Below are 19,940 nucleotides of genomic sequence, written 5' to 3'. Positions count from 1 at the left end.
CTTGTATTTTGAGTTAGGCCAGTTACGTCAGAATTGGGGTGGAGTTACATTTGGGGCCGTTCTTTCTTGGCCACCATTAATTAATTAATTAAATCAAATTAATTAAATCAAACCAATTAAAACAAATAAATTAGCTTAAAAGTTGCTACAAATAAATCAGTTAACAAATTCTGCCAAACCTATGTCTCCGAGTCTTTATTTCAGGTTTAGTTATGTTAAGTTTACATATGTTATGACATGCTTAAGGTACACATGAGATGTTGGGATGTTTAGAGTAACGAAATGCCAACACTTGACATGGAGTGAATTAAACATCCACATCTGCGTGTCACACTGAGAGGCATGTGACTCGGAGAGCCAATAAGGACATAGGTCTGGCAGTGGTGACTGATTGATAATAGCAGGAAGGGGAGGAGATTTCCTCTTCTTCCTGCAGAATTCCCCGCCCTCCCTTCCCTGTTGCTTATCGAGGGTGGTGGATGTTAATCGAGTTAGCTGATAGGCGGGAAAGAACGGCAGTTTTAACCAATTAGCTCACACCACAGGTTTTGGGGGCGTTTTTATGGCTTGTTTGCGGTGCACTCACCTCTCATTGGCTTAGGCCTTTTTCGCTGTATCACCCGTGTCGGGGATAGCGTCCCCACCCGGCTGGGTGGGTAGTCAATGTGTGGGTAGAGTTGGATACCGCTTGTATTTTGAGTTAGGCCAGTTACGTCAGAATTGGGGTGGAGTTACATTTGGGGCCGTTCTTTCTTGGCCACCATTAATTAATTAATTAAATCAAATTAATTAAATCAAACCAATTAAAACAAATAAATTAGCTTAAAAGTTGCTACAAATAAATCAGTTAACAAATTCTGCCAAACCTATGTCTCCGAGTCTTTATTTCAGGTTTAGTTATGTTAAGTTTACATATGTTATGACATGCTTAAGGTACACATGAGATGTTGGGATGTTTATGAATCCCTGCCGTGCCTGGTGAGACCTCCGCACTACTCTACCTCTACATTGGTTTAAGGGAAATGTGTTCTATGTTTATGACAAATTATACTTGATCGACTCCAATCCTGGGTCCTATTTCTGTTAGGCCCTGGAACTGGGGTTCCTGCAGCCCCAATGGTGGCCCTGCCTATGGGCTCTATTTTTGCAAATGTAGATACTGCATGGTAAATATTTGCTGCAGTCCCCTTCTTACATTTGACCATTTTGTGTTGTCCACGTACACGGCTGTTTTGAGACGATATCCTGCAAAATAGTGTTGATAAACCCGCCCCCTGGGATTCTCTAGGATACCAGGGTCCGCCGGCTAAACCGCAGCAAAAAAACCCTCTCTCGCCACTGCTGGGTACCCCTAATGATTGCTCCCCCCCCCCCCCCCTTGATTACACCTACCTGCAGCCAGTACTGGTGATCCAGGATTATAAGTATGGTAAATGTGATCTGGAATGCAAATTTAAGGCGTAGTTGCCTCCCCTCCTGCATTCTGCAGGAGATTCCCTGACATAGCTGCAATCTCCCTCTCCCCCTTATTAGTCTAACAATCTCCCTCATGTCACCTAGCCCACATTACACTGTTACAGCATAGTTACCTCCCCTCATGCATTCTGCAGGAGATTCCCTGACAAAGCAGCAATCTCCCTCTCCCCCTCATTAGTCTACCAATCTCCCTCCTTTCACCTAGCCGACATTATACTGTTACATTTTTGGGAAATAAAGGAATGAGAGACAGATACATTTACATTGAATCATCAGCACCATTTCCCAGCACTTTACCAAGTATAGTAGCTCTTACTAACTGCTTTGGGGCTCATCTACATTTAGATATAAGTCATTTAAAAAGATTCCTCTCAGATGTAGCAGTACACACCCACGCTTCTAGGTGCCACATTCACAATCTCTTTTCACATTCTCTCCATATATGGAACTAGGCATGCCCTCTGGGTGGAGCATGACACGCCCCCTCAATGGTGTGCTGTGCAAAATTCTACTACCAACTATAATCTCCCTGAAACTAGTTTTCAAAAGTAGGCAAGTATGATTTAAGGGCTTGGAGAATTTTGCTAATACTCCTACAGATGCTTTTCATTACAATCTGTGGATGCTAAAATAATGTGACAACACCCTTTTTTCACATTATTTTAATAAAAATTATTTTGATAATTATGTCTGTAGACCATTATTAAGTAGCTTTTGCAGTTGATTAGATAACGTTACTGTTAAATAACATCATAGGCCCAACACATATTTTTTAAACAACCTGTTGGGTTGGGTGAGTGTATCTATTTCCTTTTAATTTTAAACAATGGGTGGTGTTACCTGACATAAGTATTTCGGCTTTATTAGATCTACTATTTGTTTTACTAGCCGCGGTCACGTACAGCACCTTAAATGCGTCGTCAATCATCCTACCACAATTCCTTTTTGATCCTCTTTAACTACGCTCTGCTTAGTCCCAATTGTCAACAAGGCATTGTGCAGGTTGCTGTTGCTTCCGTAACGGTGCGGAGTGTCTTCACATGGCATGGGTGGAGTCCGCTGGTCTGCCGGAACACATAATTGACCTGTAATCAATACATTGCATGATGACCATTAGAAGCCATTGTGAGCTTCATGTACCCTCACAACGTTGGAATATTTCTGTAGAACAATGCGCCATGTCATCTGTCCCAAGTTATCCAGAATTTGTTTGAGGAGCATTTTTGCAACGTAAATGTAAATGCAAAACACCATGTTGATTTTGTAATAAAACTAATTGGAGTTTTGATACACCCATATATCTATATGTTGATAGACATATGTCTGTGTGGTGTGTCTTTTATCTGATGCACTAAGTTTCCTTGGCCATCCACTGCGTCTACAGTCCTCAACGTTGACGTCTTTTGTGCTTCTTCAAAAGAGCAGCACATCTTGAACCCCCAGTCTGATTTGAAACCTTTGCCTGGGAGAGACCTTGCTGATGCAGTATAATACCTTGTGTCTTGTTGCTGTGTTCATGGTGTTTGACCTGTGACATAAAACTTCCACAGCCTCACCTTTGTAGCAGAGTTTGGCTGTTCCTCACCCAGTTTTAAGCATCCTACACAGCTGTTTCTGTGTCACTTAATGACTGTGTTTCAACCTACATTATGAAAATGATAGTCATTATCACCTGTTTGTTATGACTGGTTCATCATAGACCTCACTATAATAACACAAAATCTCTTCTAGGTGCAAGTGTACATAGAAGAATTAATACTGGTCAAGGGTGGTCACAGCAAATATTGATTGGGTTTACTGTATATTTCCCTTATGTTCATTCACTTTGCATTTTGTCACATTTCTTTTTCCATAGCTGCCTAAAACATTCACACAGAAGTAAAGTTACAGTATATATATATATATATATATATATATATATATATAAACAGATAAAAGGTACCCCAATATGCGCTCAATAAGTATGAAGCAGCACCTCTGAATGATCCCCTGTTAGATGGAACCCACAATTTAGAAATGCAAAGAAAGAAAGGTTCAGAGGGCGCGATGAGTATATGATTATATATAAATGTAAATGTTTAATAAAAAATGTTGTCAAGCATGACATAAAGGCCCTTATTCTGGTTGGTGCGGTAATATCTGCGGGCGTTCGTACCGCCGATGTTTTGTGTCTGCGCATGTGCAGAGGCGTCTCTGCGCATGTGCGAGCGGGGCGTACGGCCAAATCCCGCATGAAATGTGAACACTCCGAACAAGGGGTGGAGAGGGGCGTGAAGGGCTATTTGGGCTCATTACCATATGCATACGCCCCGCGTTTCATGGGCGTTCCCATGCAAACTCTGGGCGTACGTATGGTAATGCGGCCGTGACGCACGTGTAGGGGGCGGACATATGACATCGCCGGATGTCAGCTGCCCGCCCAGATCCCTGCTTTTGCACGGAAAAATGTCCGTGTGGTCTGAGGTTGCGGGAGCTGGTGGACCACTTGGTCCTGCATTCGTCTGCGACCATCGAATGATGGGGGAGGTTCCCTAAGATGAAGGAGGCGTATTCCATGAAAAATACACGTGCGGTCCGTTCGGCCAGCTTCTTACCTACCGCGTACGGACGGAGTTGGCGATCCGTATGGAAGGCGGGGTTTCGCACGCACAGTCCTGGCCGCATATTCGGATCCGGCCGCAACGATCAGAATAAGGGCCAAAATAACATTTTGTTCAATACATTATTGGATGAAATTGTTTGATAACCAATAGTTACAATCACCAGGTAAGTACACAAGGCCCAACGTGTTTCGTCATTTCAATGACTTCATCAGGGGCAGTAAGAAAGGCAATTCAATTAAGCGGTTTGTACCGCAAATCATAATACATCGATATCAATTACTGTACAACAAACAACAAATAATAACAATAATACGTATGTACACAATAATACAGTTTTAAAAAAAGAGAGAGGCTATGTCAAAGAAGGTATCACAGGTAATGGACAGGTGTGAAGATGTGGATGAAAAAAAATGGTCAAGCTTCTTAATGAAATGAGTGTAGACAAGTTGTTATTAGGCATGTATACGCAGTTGCCAATGACTACTATAATAGTTTATTGCCAATCAAATAGGAAACTATTTCATATATAATCGGGAGCGCGCATCGGCAGCGCATCGGGCTCGCAAGCCCTAAAAAAGCATGCAATCTGCATGCGATATGGCTTCCGATGTTCACTATATCGGCAACATCGGAAGCCATGTCGGCTCGTGTGTACACACTATAAGATATAGTGCACAATCTCGCACACTATCTAGCTAGTTTTGAAAAGCATGCTATACCTTACCGTGTGTACGCACTATACGTAAAAATATATATCTCTGCACCTTGATAAAGGGACCACTAGGTTCCGAAACGTTGGGACACTTATCCAGCTGCTTCTGTGTCATTATTTGTGAGTGCCGCCGTCCACCAGTATCCTATATATATATATATAGTGATGTATAAATTAAAAAATTATGTCTTATATACATCACTATGGAATATTTTTTAAATTGAGGCCACTTAATATGTGTCCATGTGTGATATATATATATATATATATATATATATATATATATATATATATATATACAGATGGCGCGCCTGTCAGTCAGCCTGAAGAATCGCCAGATCTCCTGAGCTGGCCCACGCTGGCAGACAGGCTCACTGGGATGGGCGAGCGTGCGTCCCAGTCAGCACGGCGGCGGGGTGCGGCTTCCCTGCCTGTCTCCACTTCAGGTAGACAGGCAGGGTGAGTGGGGGCTGCGGAGGGCTACGGGGGAGATGGTGGGCTCTGACAGAACAGGGCGCATGAGCGTCTCGTGCGCGTGCCCCTTTCTTTCGGATGGCGCACAGCAGCAATTGCCAATTCTATCACCAGGAGCAGCTCATACTTGCCTACTTTTGAAAACTAGTTTCAGGGAGATTATAGTTGGTAGTAGAGTTTTGCAAAGCGCCTCATTGAGGGGACGTGTCATGCTCCCCCCACAGGGCGTGTCTAGTTCCATATATGGAGAGATTGTGAATGTGGCACCTAGAAGCGCGGGGGTGTACTGCTACATCTGTGAGGAATCTTGTAAAATGACTTATATACAAATGTAGATGAGCCCCAAAGCAGTTAGTAAGAGCTACTATACTTGGTAACGTGCTGGGAAATGGGGCAGATGATTCAATGTAAATGTATCTGTCTCTCATTCCTTTTTTCCCAAAAAATGTAACTGTGTAATGTGGGCTAGGTGACATGAGGGAGATTGCTAGACTAATGAGGGGAGAGGGAGATTGCTGCTATATCAGGGAGTCTCCTGCAGAATGCAGGAGGGGAGGTAACTATGATGTAACAGTGTAATGTGGGCTAGGTGACATGAGGGAGATTGCTAGACTAATGAGGGAGAGAGGGAGATTGCTGCTATGTCAAGGAGTCTCCTGCAGAATGCAGCAGGAGAGGTAACTATGATGTAACAGTGTAATGTGGACTAGGTGACATGAGGGAGATTGCTAGACTAATGAGGGAGAGAGGGAGATTGCTGCTATGTCAGGGAGTCTCCTGCAGAATGCAGCAGGAGAGGTAACTATGATGTAACAGTGTAATGTGGGCTAGGTGACATGAGGGAGATTGCTAGACTAATGAGGGAGAGAGGGAGATTGCTGCTATGTCAGGGAGTCTCCTGCAGAATACAGGAGGGGAGGAAGCTATGATGTAACAGTTTAATGTGGGCTAGGTGACATGAGGGATATTGCTAGACTAATGAGGGAGAGAGGGAGATTACTGCTATGTCAGGGAGTCTCCTGCAGAATGCAGGAGGGGAGGTAACTATGATGTAACAGTGTAATGTGGGCTAGGTGAAATCAGGGAGATTGCTAGACTAATGAGGGGGAGAGGGAGATTGCTGCTAATTCAGTAATTCAGGGAGTCTCCTGCAAAATGCAGGAGGGTAGGCAACTATGGAGTATATATATATATATATATATATATATATATATATATATATATATATATATATACACACACACACACACACACACACACACACACACACTGACAGAGATCCTCATGCAATGGGCACCTTACATCCAACTTCCAGCATTGGTAAGGAGGAGGGGACGGTGACACTGAGGAGGAGGAGGGGGTGGAGGGGGGGGGGGAGGCAGTGAGGGAGGAGGCATGCCTGGAGTCATGAATTATTGATAATAATGCTGATGTCTCTTTAACTGGGGCTGTGTGTGTGACACCCTGTGTGTGTGTGTGTGTGCGTGTGTGCACACAGAATAGCCAGCAAACCAGGCAGCGCTGTGTGTGTGTGTGACAGAGGGTGGGGAATACACAGTCATTCTGGGCTTTTCAGCTTTCCCTCTCCCTCTGTGACACCGTCGCCTGCTGACAAAGAGAAAATCTGTCCTTAAAGCCATTATTCCGGGGGATCCTTTATTTATCTGTCTGTGCATAGCCTCCATCTTCTGCCTCCGCACCTGCGAGTGTCTCCAGCTGTCACCCTCCCCCTCTCTACAACCCCATGGCACCCCTGGGCTGACTGAGAAGGAACCCTGTGGATCTTAGACTGCCATCCTGGTGGCTGCAAGGCGTTCTGGGATACAAGATGTTGGCGTGACCTATTTTGGCTGCTGTTGATCATGGTTTAGCTTGGACATCAGGAATTGGCTCAGGGACCCCCAGGCTGGGGTGTGCAGGACCACCAGGTTCCCCTGGCTGCCAGATTTCCACCTGTCTGGACCCTGACCACCCAGAGAGGAGATATGCCATGAGATGAGGACCCACCACTGACGGTAGGACATGGTTATATACAGCTGGGGGATGATGGAGAATGCAGGGACCAGCAGTCACCAGCCCAGTGCTCAGAGCATGCAGTGCTGACTGTGCCGTTATATGCCCACCATGTACATGTACAAACCCAATCCCTCTGTCTAATACACAGAGCACTCACATCCGCCATATACACAGAGCACTCATATCCGCCTAATACACAGAGCACTCACATCCGCCTAATACACAGACCACTCACATCCGCCTAATACACAGAGCACTCACATCCGGCATATAAACAGAGCACGCACATCCGCCTAATACACAGAGCACTCACATCCGCCATATACACAGAGCACTCACATCCGCCTAATACACAGAGCACTCACATCCGCCTAATACACAGAGCACTCACATCCGCCTAATACACAGAGCACTCACATCCGCCTAATACACAGAGCACTCACATCCACCATATACACAGAGCACTCACATCCGCCATATACACAGAGCACTCACATCCGCCTAATACACAGAGCACTCACATCCGCCTAATACACAGAGCACTCACTTCCGCCTAATACACAGAGCACTCACATCCGCCTAATACACAGAGCACTCACATCCGCCATATACACAGAGCACTCACATCCGCCTAATACACAGAGCACTCACATCCGCCTAATACACAGACCACTCACATCCGCCTAATACACAGACCACTCACATCCGCCTAATACACAGAGCACTCACATCCGCCATATACACAGAGCACTCACATCCACCTAATACACAGAGCACTCACATCCGCCTAATACACAGAGCACTCACATCCGCCTAATACACAGAGCACTCACATCCGCCTAATACACAGAGCACTCACATCCGCCATATACACAGAGCACTCACATCCGCCATATACACAGAGCACTTACATCCGCCTAATACACAGAGCACTCACATCCGCCTAATACACAGAGCACTCACATCCGCCATATACACAGACCACTCACATTCGCCATATACAAAGAGCACTCACATCCGCCTAATACCAAGAGCACTCACCTCCGCCATATACACAGAGCACTCACATCCGTCATATACACAGAGCACTCACATCCGCCTAATACACAGAGCTCTCACATCTGCCATATACACAGAGCACTCACATCCGCCATATACACAGAGCACTCACATCCGCCTAATATACAGAGCACTCACATCCGCCATATACACAGAGCACTCACATCCGCCATATACACAGAGCACTCACATCCGCCTAATACACAGAGCACTCACATCCGCCTAATACACAGAGCACTCACACCCGCCTAATACACAGAGCACTCACATCCGCCTAATACACAGAGCACTCACATCCGCCATATACACAGACCACTCACATCCTCCTAATACACAGAGCACTCACATCCGCCTAATACACAGAGCACTCACATCCGCCTAATACACAGAGCACTCACATCCGCCTAATACACAGACCACTCACATCCGCCTAATACACAGAGCACTCACATCCGGCATATAAACAGAGCACGCACATCCGCCTAATACACAGAGCACTCACATCCGCCATATACACAGAGCACTCACATCCGCCTAATACACAGAGCACTCACATCCGCCTAATATACAGAGCACTCACATCCGCCTAATACACAGAGCACTCACATCCGCCTAATACACAGAGCACTCACATCCACCATATACACAGAGCACTCACATCCGCCATATACACAGAGCACTCACATCCGCCTAATACACAGAGCACTCACATCCGCCTAATACACAGAGCACTCACATCCGCCTAATACACAGAGCACTCACATCCGCCATATACACAGAGCACTCACATCCGCCATATACACAGAGCACTCACATCCGCCTAATACACAGAGCACTCACATCCGCCTAATACACAGACCACTCACATCCGCCTAATACACAGACCACTCACATCCGCCTAATACACAGAGCACTCACATCCGCCATATACACAGAGCACTCACATCCACCTAATACACAGAGCACTCACATCCGCCTAATACACAGAGCACTCACATCCGCCTAATACACAGAGCACTCACATCCGCCTAATACACAGAGCACTCACATCCGCCATATACACAGAGCACTCACATCCGCCATATACACAGAGCACTTACATCCGCCTAATACACAGAGCACTCACATCCGCCTAATACACAGAGCACTCACATCCGCCATGTACACAGACCACTCACATTCGCCATATACAAAGAGCACTCACATCCGCCTAATACCAAGAGCACTCACCTCCGCCATATACACAGAGCACTCACATCCGTCATATACACAGAGCACTCACATCCGCCTAATACACAGAGCTCTCACATCTGCCATATACACAGAGCACTCACATCCGCCATATACACAGAGCACTCACATCCGCCTAATATACAGAGCACTCACATCCGCCATATACACAGAGCACTCACATCCGCCATATACACAGAGCACTCACATCCGCCTAATACACAGAGCACTCACATCCGCCTAATACACAGAGCACTCACACCCGCCTAATACACAGAGCACTCACATCCGCCTAATACACAGAGCACTCACATCCGCCATATACACAGACCACTCACATCCTCCTAATACACAGAGCACTCACATCCGCCTAATACACAGAGCACTCACATCCGCCATATACACAGAGCACTCACATCCGCCTAATACACAGAGCACTCACATCCACCATATACACAGAACACTCACATCCGCCTAATTCACAGAGCACTCACATACGCCATATACAGAGACCTCTCACATCCGCCTACTACTCAGAGCACTCACATCCGCCATATACACAGAGCACTCACATCCGCCTAATACACAGAGCACTCACATCCGCCATATACACAGAGCACTCACATCCGCCTAATACACAGAGCACTCACATCCGCCATATACACAGAGCACTCACATCCGCCATATACACAGAGCACTCACATCCGCCATATACACAGAGCACTCACATCCGCCTAATTCACAGAGCACTCACATACGCCATATACAGAGACCTCTCACATCCGCCTACTACACAGAGCACTCACATCCGCCATATACACAGAGCACTCACATCCGCCTAATACATAGAGCACTCACATCCGCCTAATACACAGAGCACTCACATCTGCCTAATACACAGAGCACTCACATCCGCCATATACACAGAGCACTCACATCCGCCTAATACACAGAGCACTCACATCCGCCATATACACAGAGCACTCACATCCGCCTAATACACAGAGCACTCACATCCGCCTAATACACAGAGCACTCACATCCGCCATATACACAGACCACTCACATCCGCCATATACACAGAGCACTCACATCCGCCTAATACACAGAGCACTCATCTCCGCTATATACACAGAGAACTCACATCCGCCTAATAAACAGAGCTCTCACATCTGCCATATACACAGAGCACTCACATCCGCCATATACACAGAGCACTCACATCCGCCTAATATACAGAGCACTCACATCCGCCATATACACAGAGCACTCACATCCGCCATATACACAGAGCACTCACATCCGCCATATACACAGAGCACTCACATCCGCCTAATACACAGAGCACTCACATCCGCCATATACACAGAGCACTCACATCCGCCTAATACACAGAGCACTCACATCCGCCTAATACAGAGACCACTCACATCCGCCTAATACACAGAGCACTCACATCCGCCTAATACACAGAGCACCCACATCCGCCTAATGCAGAGACCTCTCACCTCCGCCTAATACAGAGACATCTCACCTCCACCTTATACACAGAGCACTCAAATCTGCCTAATACAGAGACCTCTCACCTCCACCTAATACGCAGAGCACGCACATCCGCCATATACAGAGACCGCTCACATCCATCTGACACCTCCGCCTAATACACAGAGCACTCACATCCGCCATATACACAGAGCACTCACATCCGCCTAATTCACAGAGCACTCACATACACCATATACAGAGACCTCTCACATCCGCCTACTACACAGAGCACTCACATCCGCCATATACACAGAGCACTCACATCCGCCTAATACACAGAGCACTCACATCCGCCTAATACACAGAGCACTCACATCCGCCTATTACACAGAGCACTCACATCCGCCTAATACACAGAGCACTCACATCCGCCTAATGCAGAGACCTCTCACCTCCGCCTAATACAGAGACCTCTCACCTCCACCTAATACACAGAGCACTCACATCCGCTAATACACAGAGCACTCACATCCGCCTACTACAGAGACCACTCACATCCGCCTAATACACAGAGCACCCACATCCGCCTAATGCAGAGACCTCTCACCTCCGCCTAATACAGAGACATCTCACCTCCACCTAATACACAGAGCACTCACATCCGCCATATACACAGAGCACTCACATCCGCCTAATACACAGAGCACTCACATCCGCCTAATACACAGAGCACTCACATCCGCCATATACACAGACCACTCACATCCGCCACATACACAGAGCACTCACATCCGCCTAATACACAGAGCACTCACCTCCGCTATATACACAGAGAACTCACATCCGCCTAATAAACAGAGCTCTCACATCTGCCATATACACAGAGCACTCACATCCGCCATATACACAGAGCACTCACATCCGCCTAATACACAGAGCACTCACATCCGCCATATACACAGAGCACTCACATCCGCCTAATACACAGAGCACTCACATCCGCCTAATACAGAGACCACTCACATCCGCCTAATACACAGAGCACTCACATCCGCCTAATACACAGAGCACCCACATCCGCCTAATGCAGAGACCTCTCACCTCCGCCTAATACAGAGACATCTCACCTCCACCTAATACACAGAGCACTCAAATCTGCCTAATACAGAGACCTCTCACCTCCACCTAATACGCAGAGCACGCACATCCGCCATATACAGAGACCGCTCACATCCACCTGACACCTCCGCCTAATACACAGAGCACTCACATCCGCCATATACACAGAGCACTCACATCCGCCTAATTCACAGAGCACTCACATACGCCATATACAGAGACCTCTCAAATCCGCCTACTACACAGAGCACTCACATCCGCCATATACACAGAGCACTCACTTCCGCCTAATACACAGAGCACTCACATCCGCCTAATACACAGAGCACTCACATCCGCCTATTACACAGAGCACTCACATCCGCCATATACACAGAGCACTCACACCCACCTAATACACAGAGCACTCACATCCGCCTAATACACAGAGCACTCACATCCGCCTAATACACAGAGCCCTCACATCCGCCTAATACACAGAGCACTCACATCCGCCTAATACACAGAGCACTCACATCCGCCTAATACAGAGACCACTCACATCCGCCTAATACACAGAGCACCCACATCCGCCTAATACAGAGACCTCTCACCTCCACCTAATACACAGAGCACTCACATCCGCTAATACACAGAGCACTCACATCCCCCTAATATACAGAGCACTCACATCCGCCTAATACACAGAGCACTCACATCCCCCTAATATACAGAGCACTCACATCCGCCATATACACAGAGCACTCACATCCGCCTAATACAGAGACCTCTCACCTCCACCTAATACACAGAGCACTCACATCCGCTAATACACAGAGCACTCACATCCCCCTAATACACAGAACACTCACATCCGCCTAATGCAGAGACCTCTCACCTCCACCTAATACACAGAGCACTCACATCCCCCTAATATACAGAGCACTCACATCCTCCTTATACACAGAGCACTCACATCCCCCTAATATACAGAGCACTCACATCCGCCTAGTACACAGAGCACTCACATCCGCCTAGTACACAGAGCACTCACATCCGCCTAGTACACAGAGCACTCACATCCTCCTTATACACAGAGCACTCACACAGGCCTATGCCCTCTCCATAACACAGCACTCTCCACACTGAAGGTGCCCATACACTGCCTGGGACGTCTCGCAGCAGTGTTTGGACACCCGATACCCTGGCAAGCCGCCAGGACCTTCCCGGCGGCAGGGACACATGCGATTCGTTGTGATGGATCATATGCGTCTCTGCTTCCCGCCTGCCCCAGTCGGGTCCGATGCACACAGGGCCGCGCATGTCAGGGAGAGGCGATTTGGTCCGATTTAAAGGGCCGATTGGTCGCAATCCGCCGAAATCGGACCAAATCACCTCTGTCTAATACAAGACCTCTCACATCTACCCAATACACAGGCCTCTCACCTCTCTCTAATACACAGAGCTCTCACATCTTCCCAATACACAGGCCTCTCACCTCTCTCTAATACACAGAGCTCTCACATCTTCCCAATACACAGGCCTCTCACCTCTCTCTAATACACAGAGCTCTCACATCTTCCTAATACACCGGCCTCTCTCCTCTCTCTAATACACAGTCCTCTTACCTCTCTCTAATACACAGACCTCTCACATCCTCCCAATACACAGACATCTCACCTCTTCCCAATACACAGGCCTCTCACATCTTCCCAATACACAGGCCTCTCACATCTTCCTAATACACCGGCCTCTCTCCTCTCTCTAATACACAGTCCTCTTACCTCTCTCTAATACACAGACCTCTCACATCTTCCCAATACACAGACCTCTCACCTCTTCCCAATACACAGGCCTCTCACATCTTCCCAATACACAGGCCTCTCACATCTTCCTAATACACAGGCCTCTCACCTCTCTCTTATACACAGACCTCTCACCTCTCTCTAATAAAAAGACCTCTCACATCTCTCTAATACACAGAGCTCTCACATCTCTCTAATACACAGGCCTCTCTCCTCTCTCTAATACACAGATCTCTCACATCTTCCTAATACACCGGCCTCTCACATCTCTCTAATACACAGAGCTCTCACATCTCTCTAATACACAGAGCTCTCACCTCTCTCTAATACACAGACCTCTCACATCCTCCCAATACACAGGCCTCTCACCTCTCTCTAATACACAGAGCTCTCACATCTTCCCAATACACAGGCCTCTCACCTCTCTCTAATACACAGACCTCTCACCTCTCTCTAATATACAGACCTCTCACATCTACCCAATACACAGGCCTCTCACCTCTTTCTAATACACAAACCTCTCACCTCTCTCTAATACACAGAGCTCTCACATCTCTCTAATACACAGGCCTCTCACCTCTCTCTAATACACAGATCTCTCACATCTTCCTAATACACAGGCCTCTCACCTCTTTCTAATACACAAACCTCTCACCTCTCTCTAATACACAGAGCTCTCACATCTCTCTAATACACAGGCCTCTCACCTCTCTCTAATACACAGATCTCTCACATCTTCCTAATACACAGGCCTCTCACCTCTCTCTAATACACAGATCTCTCACATCTTCCTAATACACAGGCCTCTCACCTCTCTCTAATACACAGATCTCTCACATCTTCCTAATACACAGGCCTCTCACCTCTCTCTAATACACAGGCCTCTCACATCTCTCTAATACACAGATCTCTCACATCTTCCTAATACACAGGCCTCTCACCTCTCTCTAATACACGGACCTCTCACTTCTCTCTAATACACAGAGCTCTCACATCTCTCTAATACACAGGCCTCTCACCTCTCTCTAATACACAGATCTCTCACATCTTCCTAATACACAGGCCTCTCACCTCTCTCTAATACACGGACCTCTCACTTCTCTCTAATACACAGAGCTCTCACATCTCTCTAATACACAGGCCTCTAACCTCTTTCTAATACACAGACATCTCACATCTTCCCAATACACAGACCTCTCACATCTTCCCAATACACAGGCCTCTTATATCTTCCCAATACACAGGCCTCTCACCTCTCTCATATACACAGACTTCTCACCTCCCTCTAATACACAGACCTCTCAGAGCTTCCCAATACACAGACCTCTCACCTCTCTCTAATACACAGTCCTCTTACCTCTCTCTAATACACAGTCCTCTTACCTCTCTAATACACAGACATCTCACATCTTACCAATTCACAGACCTCTCACCTCTCTCTAATACACAGACCTCTCACATCTTCCTAATACACAGATATCTCACCTCTCTCTAATACACAGACCTCTCACATCTTCCCAATACACAGGCCTCTCACCTCTCTCTAATACACAGACATCTCACATCTTCCCAATACACATGCCTCTCACCTCTCTCTAATACACAGTCCTCTTACCTCTCTCTAATACACAGACCTCTCACATCTTCCCAATACAAATGCCTCTCACCTATCTCTAATACACAGACCTTTCACATCTTCCTAATACAGAGACCTTTCACCTCTCTCTAATACACAGACCTCTCACATCTTTCCAATACACTGGCCTCTCATCTCTCTCTATACACAGATCTCTCACATCTTCCTAATACACCGGCCTCTCACATCTCTCTAATACACAGATCTCTCACATCTTCCTAATACACCGGCCTCTCACATCTCTCTAATACACAGATCTCTCACATCTTCCTAATACACAGGCCTCTCTCCTCTCTCTAATACACGGACCTCTCACTTCTCTCTAATACACAGGCCTCTAACCTCTTTCTAATACACAGACATCTCACATCTTCCCAATACACAGACCTCTCACATCTTCCCAATACACAGGCCTCTTATATCTTCCCAATACACAGGCCTCTCACCTCTCTCATATACACAGACCTCTCACCTCCCTCTAATACACAGACTTCTCACCTCCCTCTAATACACAGACCTCTCAGAGCTTCCCAATACACAGGCCTCTCACCTCTCTCTAATACACAGTCCTCTTACCTCTCTCTAATACACAGTCCTCTTACCTCTCTAATACACAGACATCTCACATCTTACCAATTCACAGACCTCTCACCTCTCTCTAATACACAGACCTCTCACATCTTCCTAATACACAGATATCTCACCTCTCTCTAATACACAGACCTCTCACATCTTCCCAATACACAGGCCTCTCACCTCTCTCTAATACACAGACATCTCACATCTTCCCTATACACATGCCTCTCACCTCTCTCTAATACACAGTCCTCTTACCTCTCTCTAATACACAGACCTCTCACATCTTCCCAATACAAATGCCTCTCACCTATCTCTAATACACAGACCTTTCACATCTTCCTAATACAGAGACCTTTCACCTCTCTCTAATACACAGACCTCTCACATCTTTCCAATACACTGGCCTCTCATCTCTCTCTATACACAGACATCTCACATCTTCCTAATACACAGACCTCTCACCTCTCTAATACACAGACCTCTCACATCTCCCCAATACACAGGCATCTCACCTCTATCTAATACACAGACCTGTCATATCTTCTCAATACTCAGGTCTCTGTAATACACAGACCTCTCACATATTCCCAATACAGAGGTCTCTCACCTCTCTCTAATACAGAGACATCTTACATATTCCCAATACACAGACCTTTCACCTCTCTCTAATGCATAGTCCACTTACCTCTCTCTAATACACAGACCTCTCACCTCTCTCTAATACACAGACTTCTCACATCTTCCCAATACACTGACCTCTCACCTCTCTCTAATACACAGACTTCTCACATCTTCCCAATACACAGGTCTCTGTAATACACAGACCTAACATATTCCGAAAACACAGGCCTTTCACCTCTCTCTAATACACAGACCTCTCACATCTTCCCAATACACAGGCCTCTCACGTCTCTCTAATACACAGACCTCTCATATCTTCTCAATACTCAGGTCTCTGTAATACACAGACCTCTCACATATTCCCAATACACAGGTCTCTCACCTCTCTCTAATACAGAGACATCTTAAATATTCCCAATACACAGACCTTTCACCTCTCTCTAATGCATAGTCCACTTACCTCTCTCTAATACACAGACATCTCACATCTTCCCAATATACTGACCTCTCACCTATCTCTAATACACAGACTTCTCACATCTTCCCAATACACTGACCTCTCACCTCTCTCTAATACACAGACTTCTCACATCTTCCCAATACACAGGTCTCTGTAATACACAGACCTCTCACATATTCCCAACACACAGGCCTCTGACCTCTCTCTAATACAGAGACCTCTCACATATTCCCAATACACAGGCCTCTCACCTCTCTCTAATACAGAGACCTCTCACATATTCCAAAGACACAGGCCTTTCACCTCTCTCTAATACACAGTCCTCTTACCTCTCTCTAATACACAGACCTTTCACATCTTCCCAGTACACAGGCCTCTCACCTCTCTCTAATATACAGACCTCTCACATCTTCCTAATACACAGGCCTCTCACCTCTCTCTAATACACAGACCTCTCACATCTTCCCAATACACAGGCTTTTCACATATTCCAACATCACAGGCCTCTCACCTCTCTCTAATACACAGACTTCTCACATCTTCCCAATACACTGACCTCTCACCTCTCTCTAATACACAGACTTCTCACATCTTCCCAATACACAGGTCTCTGTAATACACAGACCTCTAACATATTCCGAAAACACAGGCCTTTCACCTCTCTCTAATACACAGACCTCTCACATCTTCCCAATACACAGGCCTCTAACGTCTCTCTAATACACAGACCTCTCATATCTTCTCAATACTCAGGTCTCTGTAATACACAGACCTCTCACATATTCCCAATACACAGGTCTCTCACCTCTCTCTAATACAGAGACATCTTACATATTCCCAATACACAGACCTTTCACCTCTCTCTAATGCATAGTCCACTTACCTCTCTCTAATACACAGACCTCTCACCTCTCTCTAATACACAGACTTCTCACATCTTCACAATACACTGACCTCTCACCTCTCTCTAATACACAGACTTCTCACATCTTCCCAATACACAGATCTCTGTAATACACAGATCTCTCCAAATTCCCAATACACAGGCCTCTCACCTCTCTCTAATACAGAGACCTCTCACATATTCCCAATACACAGGCCTCTCACCTCTCTCTAATACAGAGACCTCTCACATATTCCCAAGACACAGGCCTTTCACCTCTCTCTAATACAAAGTCCTCTTACCTCTCTCTAATACACAGGCCTTTCACATCTTCCCAGTACACAGGCCTCTCACCTCTCTCTAATATACAGATATCTCACCTCTCTCTAATATACAGACCTCTCACATCTTCCCAATACACAGGCCTCTCACCTCTCTCTAATACACAGACCTCTCACATCTTCCTAATACACAGGCCTCTCACCTCTCTCTAATACACAGACCTCTCACATCTTCCCAATACACAGGCCTCTCACCTCTCTCTAATACAAAGACCTCTCACCTCTCTCTAATACACAGACCTCTCACATCTTCCCAAAACACGGGCCTCTCACCTCTTTTTAATACACAGACATCTCACATCTTCCCAATTCACAGATATCTCACCTCTCTCTAATACACAGACCTCTCACATCTTCCTAATACACAGACCTCTTACATATTCCCACATCACAGGCCTCTCACCTCTCTAATACACAGACATCTCACATCTTCCCAATTCACAGGCCTCTCACCTTCTCTAATTCACAGATATCTCACATCTTCCTAATACACAGGCCTCTCACCTCTCTCTAATACACAGACCTCTCATATCTTCCCAGTACACAGGCCTCTCACCTCTCTCTAATATACAGATATCTCACCTCTCTCTAATATACAGACCTCTCACATCTTCCCAATACACAGGCCTCTCACCTCTCTCTAATACACAGACCTCTCACATCTTCCTAATACACAGGCCTCTCACCTCTCTCTAATACACAGACCTCTCACATCTTCCCAATACACAGGCCTCTCACCTCTCTCTAATACAAAGACCTCTCACCTCTCTCTAATACACAGACCTCTCACATCTTCCCAAAACACGGGCCTCTCACCTCTTTTTAATACACAGACATCTCACATCTTCCCAATTCACAGATATCTCACCTCTCTCTAATACACAGACCTCTCACATCTTCCTAATACACAGACCTCTTACATATTCCCACATCACAGGCCTCTCACCTCTCTAATACACAGACATCTCACATCTTCCCAATTCACAGGCCTCTCACCTTCTCTAATTCACAGATATCTCACATCTTCCTAATACACAGGCCTCTCACCTCTCTCTAATACACAGACCTCCCACATCTTCCTAATACACAGACCTTTCACATCTTCCTAACAAACAGACATCTCACATCTTCCCAATACACAGGCCTCTCACCTCTCTCTAATACACAGACCTCTCACATCTTCCTAATACACAGACCTTTTCACATCAGGACACAGTGACCTCTCCCCTCCTCCTAATACACAGGCATCAGGGCACACTGACCTCTCCTCCTCCTAACACACAGACATTAGGACACACTGACCTCTCCTCTCCTCCTGATACACAGACATCAGGGCACACTGACCTCTCCTTTCCTCCTAATACACAGACATCAGGACACACAGACCTCTCCCCTCCTACTAATACACAGGCATCAGGACACACAGACCTCTCCCCACCTCCTAATACACAGTCACCAGGAC

At 46.3% G+C, this 19,940-nt stretch overlaps 2 protein-coding genes across 2 annotated transcripts in view; one reads left to right on the top strand and one right to left on the bottom strand.

Moving 5' to 3' along the window:
- The window catches only part of WDR24 (WD repeat domain 24), a 135,986-nt gene that overhangs the window by 94,777 nt on the left and 21,269 nt on the right, over positions 1 to 19,940 (bottom strand). The window lies entirely within an intron of this gene.
- FBXL16 (F-box and leucine rich repeat protein 16) overlaps positions 6,709 to 19,940 on the top strand; it is a 51,369-nt gene continuing 38,137 nt past the window's right edge. Inside the window, exon 1 of the mRNA XM_083152588.1 lies at positions 6,709 to 7,280. The gene's annotated coding sequence lies outside the window, so the exon portion shown is untranslated. The remainder of the gene's footprint in view (positions 7,281 to 19,940) is intronic.

The sequence above is a fragment of the Crinia signifera genome, chromosome 7, assembly GCF_055691185.1.
Source record: "Crinia signifera chromosome 7, ASM5569118v1, whole genome shotgun sequence".
Lineage (NCBI taxonomy): Eukaryota > Metazoa > Chordata > Amphibia > Anura > Myobatrachidae > Crinia > Crinia signifera.
This window is presented reverse-complemented; position numbering and strand designations above follow the sequence as displayed.